The sequence below is a fragment of the Rhinopithecus bieti genome, unplaced genomic scaffold (genome assembly GCF_001698545.2).
Source record: "Rhinopithecus bieti isolate Rb0 unplaced genomic scaffold, ASM169854v2 scaffold_11508, whole genome shotgun sequence".
NCBI classification, from domain to species: Eukaryota; Metazoa; Chordata; class Mammalia; order Primates; family Cercopithecidae; genus Rhinopithecus; species Rhinopithecus bieti.
Genome location: NW_016806932.1, coordinates 654,505 through 665,518, shown reverse-complemented (window position 1 = coordinate 665,518; position 11,014 = coordinate 654,505). Strand labels below are relative to the sequence as shown.

The window sequence follows — 11,014 nt, the reverse complement described above, 5'->3', positions numbered from 1 at the left end:
CATTACTGCATATATACCCAAAAGATTATAAATCATGCTGCTATAAAGACACATGCACACGTATGTTTACTGCAGCACTATTCACAGTAGCAAAGGCTTGGAACCAACCCAAATGTCCATCAATGACAGACTGGATTAAGAAAATGTGGCACATATACACCATGGAATACTATGCAGCCATAAAAAAGGATGAGTTCCTGTCCTTTGTAGGGACATGGATGCAGCTGGAAACCATCATTCTCAGCAAACTGTCGCAAGAACAGAAAAGCAAACACCACATGTTCTCACTCATAGGTGGGAATTGAACAATGAGAACACTTGGACACAGGAAGGGGAACATCACACACCGGGGCCTGTCATGGGGTGGGGGGAGGGGGGAGGAATAGCATTAAGAGGAATACCTAATGTAAATGACGAGTTAATGGGTGCAGCACACCAACATGGCACATGCATACCTATGTAACAAATCTGCACATTGTTTACATGTACCCTAGAACTTAAAGTATAATAAAAAATAAAAATAAAATAAATAAAAATCAAACAAATGCATTCCTCCCAAGTAACAGAATAACAACACAGATTATCGCAGTAGATACAGGAAAAGCATTTGACAGAACTTGACACTCATTCATAGTTTTTTTAAAAAACTCTGGAAACTTGGAATAGAAGAAAACATCCTCAATCCGATAAAGGGCACCTATAAAAAATTTATAACTAATACCTACATCTATTGTTGTAAAGATAAATACTCTAAGATTAGGGAATATCTGCTCTCACCATTTTTAGTCAATATGTACTGGAGGTGTTAACCATTGTTCTAATTGTTAAATAAAAATTAGAAAAAATAGAAACAAAGTAAAACTGTCTCTATTTGCAGATGTCACAATTGTTTACTTAAAAAAACCCAAGAAATCAACAACAATAACAGCAAAAATCTAAAACTAGAAAGTGAATTCAGCAAGACCTGAAGAAACAAAATCTATAAAGATATATAAGCATAAACATTTATATTTCTGTATACTAGCAGGAAATAATTGGAAAATAACCTAATAGCCCCAAATAATTTTATTTATAACAGCAACAAATTATAAACTACTTAGGACTAAATTTAATGAAAGATCTCTATATGAATGTAAAACCTCTACACTGAAAACTATAAAATATTGCTGAAGGAAATTAAGGAACTCCCAAATGAATGGTGAGTTATACTATGTTTATATACAAGATGACTTAATATTTTTAAGATGTTAATTCTCCCACATTCTCAAATGTACATAAAAATGCAAAAGACCTAAAATAGCCAAAACATTACTGAATAAGAACAAAGGGCTTACCTACTGTGGCAGGCTGAATAATGGCTCCCTAAAGATGTTCATGTCCTAATACCTAGAACCTGTGAATATGTTACATTAATAGGCAAAAGACATTTTGCAGATGCATTAAGAATATTAAGATAGGAGAATGCCCTGGGAGAACATGCTAGATTACTTGGGCAGAACAAATTCAAGTGTCTTTATAAGAGAGAAGCACTAAGAGTAGAGTCAGAGATGGAAATAAGATGACAGAAGCAGAACTTGGAATGATGTAGTCAAAGCCAAGGAATGCAGGCAATCTTTAGAAACGGAAAGAAGCCTCAAGAAGGAACCAGTCCTGCCAATACCTTGGTTTTTGCCCCCAACACTCATCTCAGACTTCTGACCTCCAGAACCTTAAGTGAATATGTTGGTATTGTTTTAAGTCACAAAGTTTGTAGTAGTTTGTACTAGCAAGTTACAATATTGATATGGTTTTGATTTGTGTCCCCCCCACCCAAATTGCATGTTGAATTTTAATCCCCAATGTTGGAGGAGGGGCCTGGTGACTGGACCATGGGGGTGGATTTCCAGTGGTTTAGCTTCATCCCCCAGTGCTGTCTCATGATAGAGTTCTCATGAGATCTGGTTGTTTAAAAGTGTGTGGCACCTTCCCCCCATCTCTTCTCTTCCTCTTGCTCCAGCTGTGTAAGACGTGCCTGTTTCCCCTTCTGCCATGATTGTAACTTTCCTGACGCCTCCCCAGTCATGCTTCTTGTACAGCCTGCAGAACTGTGAGCCAATTAAACCTCTTTTCTTTATAAATGACCCAGTCTCAGGTATTTGTTTACAGCAGTGTGAGAACAGACTAATACAGAAACTAACTCTTCTAACATATAAGACATATACTCTAATAGTCATATATAATGTGATATTGGCATAGAGATAGTCATATCAATCAATGAAAAATAATAGAATTCAGACATACAGCCTCACAAATACGGTCTATTGACTTTTCACAAAGGTGCCAAATAAATTAATGGGAAAAAAAGTATTTTCAAAATGATGGTGGGATAACTGGATATCCACTTTTAAGAAATAAACCCTGGGCCGGGCGCGGTGGCTCAAGCCTGTAATCCTAGCACTTTGGGAGGCCGAGACGGGCGGATCACGAGGTCAGGAGATCGAGACCATCCTGGCTAATATGGTGAAACCCCGTCTCTACTAAAAAATACAAAAAAAAATAGCCGGGCGACGAGGCGGGCGCCTGTAGTCCCAGCTACTCGGGAGGCTGAGGCAGGAGAATGCTACTGCACTCCAGCCTGGGCGACAGAGCCAGACTCCGTCTCAAAAAAAAAAAAAAAAAAAAAGAAATAAACCCTGACCTCAGATAATACACAAAAGTTATTTTGAGATGAATTATAGATATAAACACAAAGGTAAAAACTGCGAAGTATGTACAAGAAAACACAGGAAAATATCTTTTCATCTTTGGAGTTGGCAAAAAATTGCTCAGACAGGATAAGGAAAGTGAAAACTACAAAAAAATTAACAAATTAGTCTTCACCAAAATTAAGATATTCTGCCTGTCAAAAGACACACAAGATAATTAATAGACAAACCACAGACTGAAAAATTTTCATAAAACATGTATCTGACAAAGATCTTGTATCAGGATATATAAAAGAACTCCTAAAATACAATAATAATAAAAAAGAACAGCCCAATTTTTAAAAAAGGAAAAATGTTTAAACAGACACTTCACAGATGAAGATATACACATATAACTAATAGCATATGACAAAGCAATCAGCCTCATTACTCACCAGGGAAATGCCAATGGGAAGAGCAATGAGATGCTGCTATATATCCACCAGAGTGGCTAAAATGTGAAAGGCAGATAAAGTGGAGTAACTGGAATTTTCATATGTTGATGTATAATGTGGAAGTTATATGTTGGACTATAAAATGGTTCAACCACTTTGGAAAATGGTCTGACAGTGTCTTATGCACAGCATAGAGTTACACTTTGACTTAGAAATTCCATTCCTAAGTATTTATTGAAAAGAAATGAAAATGTGTCCACAAAAAGTCTTGTACAGAAATGTTCATAGCAACTTTTCTTCACAACAGCCAAAAGCTGGAAGCAACTCAATGCCCATCAACCAGAGGATAGATGAGCAAAGTGCAGTATTTGCTTATCTAGTCCATTGTATTCTATAATGGAATACAACTCAGCAATGATAAAGGAGAAACTACTCAACAGCACCGACAACCCTCTCACAAATATTATGCTATGTGAAATTAGATTCAAAAAGTACACAGATAGTTCCATTTTGGTGAAGTTCTATAATAGGCCAAAATAATCAAGGTGAAAAAATGAAAGCAGTGACTTCCTCTGAATGGGGAACGATATAGAGGAGACATGAGGAAACTTTCTGGGGAAACAGAAATGTTCTCTATTGTAATGGGGTGTGGGTTACATGTCAGTATCCATTTGTCAGAATTGTACAGTTAAGATTTGTGCACCCTCTTGGGTAGAAATTTTACCCAAAAGGACTAAGTAAACATTATTTATTTGAGACGGAGTCTTGCTCTGTCACCCAGGCTAGAGTGCAGCGGTGCAATCTCAGCTCACTGCAACCTCTGCCTCCCGGGTTCAAGATTGTCTTGCCTCAGCCTCCCGAGTAGCTGGGATTATAGGTGCCCACCACCGCACCTGGCTAATTTTTGTATTTTTAGTAGAGACGGGGTTTCACCATCTTGGCCAGGCTGGTTTCCAACTCCCGACCTCATGATCGGGAGGCCTTGGCCTCCCAAAATGCTGGGATTACAGGCATGAGCCACCGCACCCGGCCTATTTATTTTTTTGAGACGGAGTCTCGCTCTGTCACCCAGGCTAGAGCTTACTGCAACCTCTGCCTCCTGGGTTCAAGCAATTCTCCTGTCTCAGCCTCCTAAGTAGCTAGGACTACAGGCATGTGCCAACACACCAGCTAATTTTTGTATTTTTAGTAGAGACCAGGTTTTACCATGTTGGTCAGGCTGGTCTTGAACTCCTGACCTCAGGGGATCCACCCACCTTGACTTCCCAAAGTGCTGAGATTACAGGCGTGAGCCACCATGCCCCGTCTAAGTAAAACTTACAATAACTGGATGTAAATGTGGGAGGGTGAAGGGGAGAGCTATAGATCAAAGAAGAATGGCAGAATATTGATAATTGTTGAGACTGAGGGTTGGCTAATGGAAGCTTATTCGACTCTTGTCCGCTTTGTATGCACCGGAAATTTTTCCTAATAAATTTGTTTTAATAGTGATGTAGGCCAGGCCCAGTGGCTCATGCCTGTAATCCCAGCACTTTGGGAGGCCAAGGCAGGCAGATCACAAGGTCAGGAGATTGAGACCATCCTGGCCAACATGGTGAAACCCTGTCTCTACACATGCCTGTAGTCCCAGCTACTCAGGAGGCTGAGGCAGGAGAATCGCTTGAACCCAGGACGCGGAGGCTGCAGTGAACCGAGATTGCACCACTGCACTCCAGCCTGGGCGACAGAGCGAAAAAAAAAAGTTACGTATAATTCCTCTTGACTGCTATAAGACCCACTGAACATTATCTAGTATTTCTAATTAGCTGGAGGTTTAAAATAAGAAATTAAATGACTTACACCATGAATCTGTCTCTCTTTATTTCTTTGATCATTTTCATTTGTTTCAATGTTCAGAAACAGAGTAGAAGTCATTACTGCAATGTGGTCTTGAGCTTTACAACTAACATTTCTTCAGAGAATAGACAAAAGAATTTTGGTTTTACTTGAAAATTCACAAGCCTTCACATTAGCAAATTGTATGAGAATATGTTTAGTAAACTCAAAATGTTAAACTGTCTAACTTAAAAAAATTCAACTAAATATAATACGTAAAAGTTTAAGATGGATGGCTGGTTGCAGTGGCTCATGCCTGTAATCCCAGCACTCTGGGCGGCCAAGGTAGGCAGATTGCTTGAATCTAGGAGTTTGAGACCAGCCTGGGCAACATAGCGACACCCCATTTCTACTAAAAATACAAAAAATTAGCTGGGCGTGGGGGCGCACGCCTGTAGTCCCAGCTACTCAGGAGGCTGAGGTGGGAGAAACACCTGAGCCCAGGAGGTCAAGGCTGCACTGAACCAAGATCGTGCCACTGCACTCCAGCCTGGGCAACTGGAGTGAGACCCTGTCTCAAAAACAAACAAACAAAAAAGTATTTAAGATGGAAATTTTATGTGTATTTTATCACAGTTTAAAAAAATTATGTAAGTTAAAAAAAATCCAAATGAAGGATGAAATGGTTTTTTCTTCCACATCCTCAATATTTATTTTCTTGCTTTTGAGATCACATGGTATTCACTATTACCGTTCCTAGAAATAAAATACTTTGAAAAATATTTCATATAATTGTCCTCAAGTTCCCGAGAAGCAAAGATCTGGGATACCAATATTCCCTTAAATTTTAAAACATAAACGTTCCATGAACAGTTGATTCATCTGTAAACTTCTTCATGAGTTTAATTTTAGCAGCTTGTTTTATATCAGCCTTTTTATTTCATAACTTAAACACCCCAATTTTGACAGGGGAACAAGAAGAATAAATAGGATGAGTTATATGTATAAAGAACACTTCAGTATAAATTCACTAAAACAGTCTTTAGAGAAAGAGGTAGAATTGTAAAGCTGGACTTTCATAACGTTCTGATTTGGATTTTCTTCAAGTGTGTACGCTTTCGTGCTGCAATGTCTCTAGCTGAGCTATTGGGGATGTTTTGTAATCTGTTTTCCGAGAACATGGTGGTTTTAGAAACAGAACAGATATTCCTCCAGGGCAGCTTTGGGCAACCAGGCAGCTGGAATAACTTGGCAGTCTTGGCCAGATACCAGGGCTACAGTGGGAGTTTCTGGGATGAATGAACACCCACCACTATTTTCTATCCTTGAATCACTTGGTTGGAGACATAAAGTCTTGAGAGAAAGCGTCTGATTGAGCTTAGGTGTGAGCCTGCTCCTGGCTGCGTGGGGTGACAGGAAGTATCTGCCAGAAAGAACCTTCAGGAACCCCTTCAGCCTCCTTGGTGGCAGGTCAGATTATTTCCATTTACTGAACATAATGGAGGAAAGGAAATTCCACAAAATGAAATCGGCTGCTATTGTAGAGGGAGAATGGATGCTGGGTCCACTTCTGAGAGGGACAGTTGTTCAGAAGGGACTTTCTGAATATGACCGTGCTTTATATCCATTTTATTTTCATGGATACACATCCACAGGCTGCTCAGGTCCAAGAAGATGGCCACCCCTTATGTTCCTGTCTATCACAATCATTTTTATAGGGCTGGACACGGAAGTAGATCACAATGCTTTGGGTGGCACGTAAACTTAACTGGCCTAATCATTACAGAACGTAATGTATGTTCCGGTGAAGGTGGAGGAGTATTTCACATAAGAAGTAATTCTGAGATGGAACAAACACCGGGTGGTTAATTCAGTGGCCAAGTAATGTTATCAAGGATCCAGACTGATTCCATCTTTCTGCTCTGCCATTCTAAGCGTGTCAGTCACTGGATGGCTGCAGCAGCTCTGGGCTTCAAATCCCCACACGCCACTCTCCAGAGGCAGAACAAAGGAACTACTGTGTCTTTGTGTCCCTTTATAAGAACTAAGAAATTTTTCTTGGAAATCCCTCAGCAGATGTGTCCTCATGAATCATTGGTCACACTGAGTCACATGCCTCTTCCATGAGGTAACATTAAGGAAATGGAATGTCACAACTGGCATAATCAGGGTAGCTGGGAAGGGGGCAACCTTCCCGAAAGCTCATGGCCACAAAGAGTAAAATGGACAGCTGGACAAAGTGAGGTAAGATTTTGTTAGCAAATAGTGAACACTTGTCACATTTGTGGCTGACTATATTTGAGAAATTTCCCACTTTACGAGTCCTGCCCACCAAAGAGGAAAACAGAATTCACCTTCCCAGTCAGCAGGCGTGTTTGGATACAGGTATGTCACCTGGACTCCTCCAATCAGACACACCTGCATAATGCTTGAATTCAAAACTGAGAAAAGTATGGAATTAGGTGCCAGGCAGAATCCATGTTCCGGTGAAGGTGGAGGAGCACTGCAGAGAGACAGTCGACTTTTCGGAGACAGCTGAGTGGTTGCATCCTGTGCATAGCATCTGCGCTGTAGGCGGCAGCGGATGCAGGCCTCCGCTGGAGCAGCTTGGTAGGATAATTTGGGTATTGTTCCAGGTTATGTAGCCTTTAAGCCTTTATTTTCCAGCCTTCCTGGAAATTCTATGAGCTCCCTATATTTCTGAAACAATTCCTTTATAGCCTAAACTAGCTTGAGTGGGTTTTGTCGTTCATTACCAGGAATTCTGCAAGGAAGAAGTAGGCAAAACTATGTCCACTACAGTAGGGGATCAATAGATACTTGGCATTGCAAAACACCAGGGGGTTGTATGCTCTGTGGAGCACCACAATGTAGCACTCACAGACGATAAAGTATGAAGATGCCCCAGACGTTATGCCCTGACGCCAAGGTTGGCTTTCTTTCTGCCACTGTCTTCCTTGTGATGCCCACTCACCAAGCTTTCCCTGGAAGTCTGCCTGGTCTCTCCCCTTGAGCCTTGCCACCAAATGGCTTGACACCCTGAGAGTTCCTCCCACCCCTGCCTAATGGGTAGCTATAACTTAATACAGTGTGGAAGTAATCATAGACCAGCCCAACCAAGACGAGCCAAGCATAAATGTAAAAGTTTTTAAAAAGAAAATGCTACAGAGTGACATAATGGGTTACGGAGACACAGAAGGGGTGGGGGGTGGAGGGTGCCGAGGGATAAAAAATGATATATTGGGTAGAACGTACACTACTCAGGTGACGGGTGCACCAAAGTCTCAGACTTCACCACTATACAATTCATTCATGTAACCAAAAGCCACTTGTACTCTAAAAACTACTGAACTAAAAAATATTTTAAAAACATGAAATGCTATGTATGCTTAACTTTGTATCCTCTTACATACAACCAAAAGGTAATGTACCTACCCTGCAATTAATTTAACATTTTTATAAAACAAAAAACATTATGGCAACATGAATGATACTTTAAATAGCAGAAGAAAAAACTGCATTTACAATTCTGCTCCTCCCCCTGCCTCAACAGAACTATTTGTGCCTCTTAACATTGTGTCATTTGTATATCTCAATGCCTCTATTTTACCCTTACATTCATTAAATGGTTACAATGTACTTTACCTAACCACTACCACCCTCACTAGATGGTCAAGAGGCTTCTGGCTTGCAAATGTTCTTAGAGTAATTTTGTATTAAACAGGTGTAAAAGATTATGCTTCTTTTGGATAATGCAAATCACTGAACCGTGTAAATATTTCTAATAGCTTTGCATTGCTATTGGCAATGTAGGTGTGGATGAGTTTCACTACACCATTGCCAGCAATGGGTATGTTTCTAATATTTAATAGAAGCAAAATGGAAACTTATGCTGTTTTATTCTGTAGATTTTAATATTATTGTTTTCCTGTGATTGTAAAGATGTCCTCATTCAGCATTGTCACAGAATCTTCGAAGACACAGGGTGAGCACCAGGCTTATGGGTTGTAACTGTGATAAAGATGTGCACATTATCAAGAACGTTTCAGAAAGTGCCATGTGGTTTTCTTCAGGAGCTGGTTTTAGGCAGAATTAATCCTTTTAGAGGGTTATTATATTGGATTGTCCTAGTTATGTCAAAGGATGGCCTGGGGGAGGGGATTTCTTCATTTGTCTGAACTTTCAAATTTTCTGCTTAGTGCATAATGAAGAATGTTCACCAAATTTGTGGCAGTAAATGTAAACTGCATTCTTGACATTTGAAAAATCTGAAATAGATTAATATTACAGAACTATAGCAGTTCTCTGTGACGTCCCTTCCCAAAAATAGAATTGCTATTTTTTAGATAAATTATTCCTCCTTTTCCCTATTATTTTATCTGCTACAAATATAAGCGGTGACTTTAAAACAAATAGCCATTGAAAGAAATTTACATTTTGGCAAACATGACTTAATTTTGAATGCTGAGATAGGCTTTCTCACAGAAAGCCAGGATCCTGAAAAACAATGTTCTTTTTTGAACTGCATTTTGAAAAGGGAAATTAATCGTAATTCTTGCTTTTCCAGGCCGTGCCATCCCTGGGGAGGACAAGCAAAAGTAACAAAATAATTTTTGGCTTCAAGCACCCAACAATGGAAATGCTGAAACCCATGTCCTCTAAGTCCTTTTCTTCCCCTAGCAGAGGGCCCTCTGCCTACACAGTGCACCGTGGTGGCCATTTAATGTACTCCTGCTTGGTACCCACCTCTGCTGTGCCCCCTGGTGGCCACAGACACCATTGCTGCTGCCTCAGCACAGTTTGACCTTGCTGCTGCGAGGAGCCACCTCTCCTCTCATCACTGTCCCCACTCTCCTGCCATGCCTCAGGTGACTACTGAAGCTGTTCTGGCAGAAGTGCAGTGGGCTTTGTTTCCTCAGCACATCATAGCAACCACTGTCTAATAAGCTCACACCCTCAGGATCTTACCGCCCCTTTTCCTGAAAAACTCCACTCCGGCAACCCTGGCCCTGCATCATCGAAGGACATTTAAGTGACGTAACATATTGTTGCCTCAAAAAAAGTTTCTCCCCTCTTCAACAGCTGGGACAACCGGATAACCACATGCAAGAGAATGATGTTTGGCCATTAACCACACCATACATAAGACTTAACTCAAAATGAATCAAAGACTTAAATGTAAAAGCTAAAACTCTAAGAAGAAAACAGGAGAAAATCTTCACGACCTTGGATTTGGCAATGGATTCTTAAATAAGACACCAAAAGCACAAGCAACACACGGAAAAAAAGAGATACGTTAGACTTCATCAAAATCAGAATCTCTTTTTGTGCATCAAGGGACACTATCAAGAAAATAAAAAGAAAAACCACAGAATGGGAGAAAACATTTACAAATCATATGTGAAAGGATCTAATATCCAGAATATTTAAGAAGTCTATGACTCCCCAACCATTTAAAAATGGCCACAGGACTTGAATTGATATTTTTCCAAGAAGATACGCAAATGACCAACACACACTTGAAAAGATGCCCAGAGCTGGACATGGTGGTATGTGCCTGTGGTCCCAGTTCCTCAGGAGCTGAGGCAGGAGGATCACTTGAGCCCAGGAGTTCAAGCCTGGAATGAGCTATGATCTCACCACTGCATTCCAGCCCAAGCAACATACGGAGACCTGGTCTCCAAAAAAAAAAAAAAAAAAAAAAAAAAGATACTCAATATTAATAGTCACTAGTGAAATGCAAACTGAAACCACTCACTAGAAGGACTATAATTAAAAACACAGATGATAGCAAGTATTGACTAGAATGGGGAGAAACTGGAATCTTCATACGTTGCTAATGGGAATGTAAAATGGTGCAGCAACTGTGGAAGACAGTTTGATGGTTCCTCAAAATTTTAAACAGAATTACTCTATGACCCAGTAACTCCACTCCTGGATGGAATAAAAACTTTGTCCACACAAAAACCTATACGCAAATAGCAGCACTATTCATAATAGCTAAAAGGTGAAACAATCTGAATGCTCCATCAGCTGATAAATGGATAAACAAAATGTGGTCCATCTGTAGAAAAGAGCACT

The 11,014-nt window shown here is 40.1% G+C and overlaps 1 long non-coding RNA gene across 1 annotated transcript in view; it reads left to right on the top strand.

Moving 5' to 3' along the window:
- LOC108533813 (uncharacterized) overlaps nt 1-10,533 on the top strand; it is an 81,699-nt gene extending 71,166 nt beyond the window's left edge. Inside the window, exon 5 of the long non-coding RNA XR_001886823.1 lies at nt 9,501-10,533. This is a non-coding gene — a long non-coding RNA (uncharacterized LOC108533813). The remainder of the gene's footprint in view (nt 1-9,500) is intronic.
- Nucleotides 10,534-11,014: the final 481 nt, after the last annotated feature.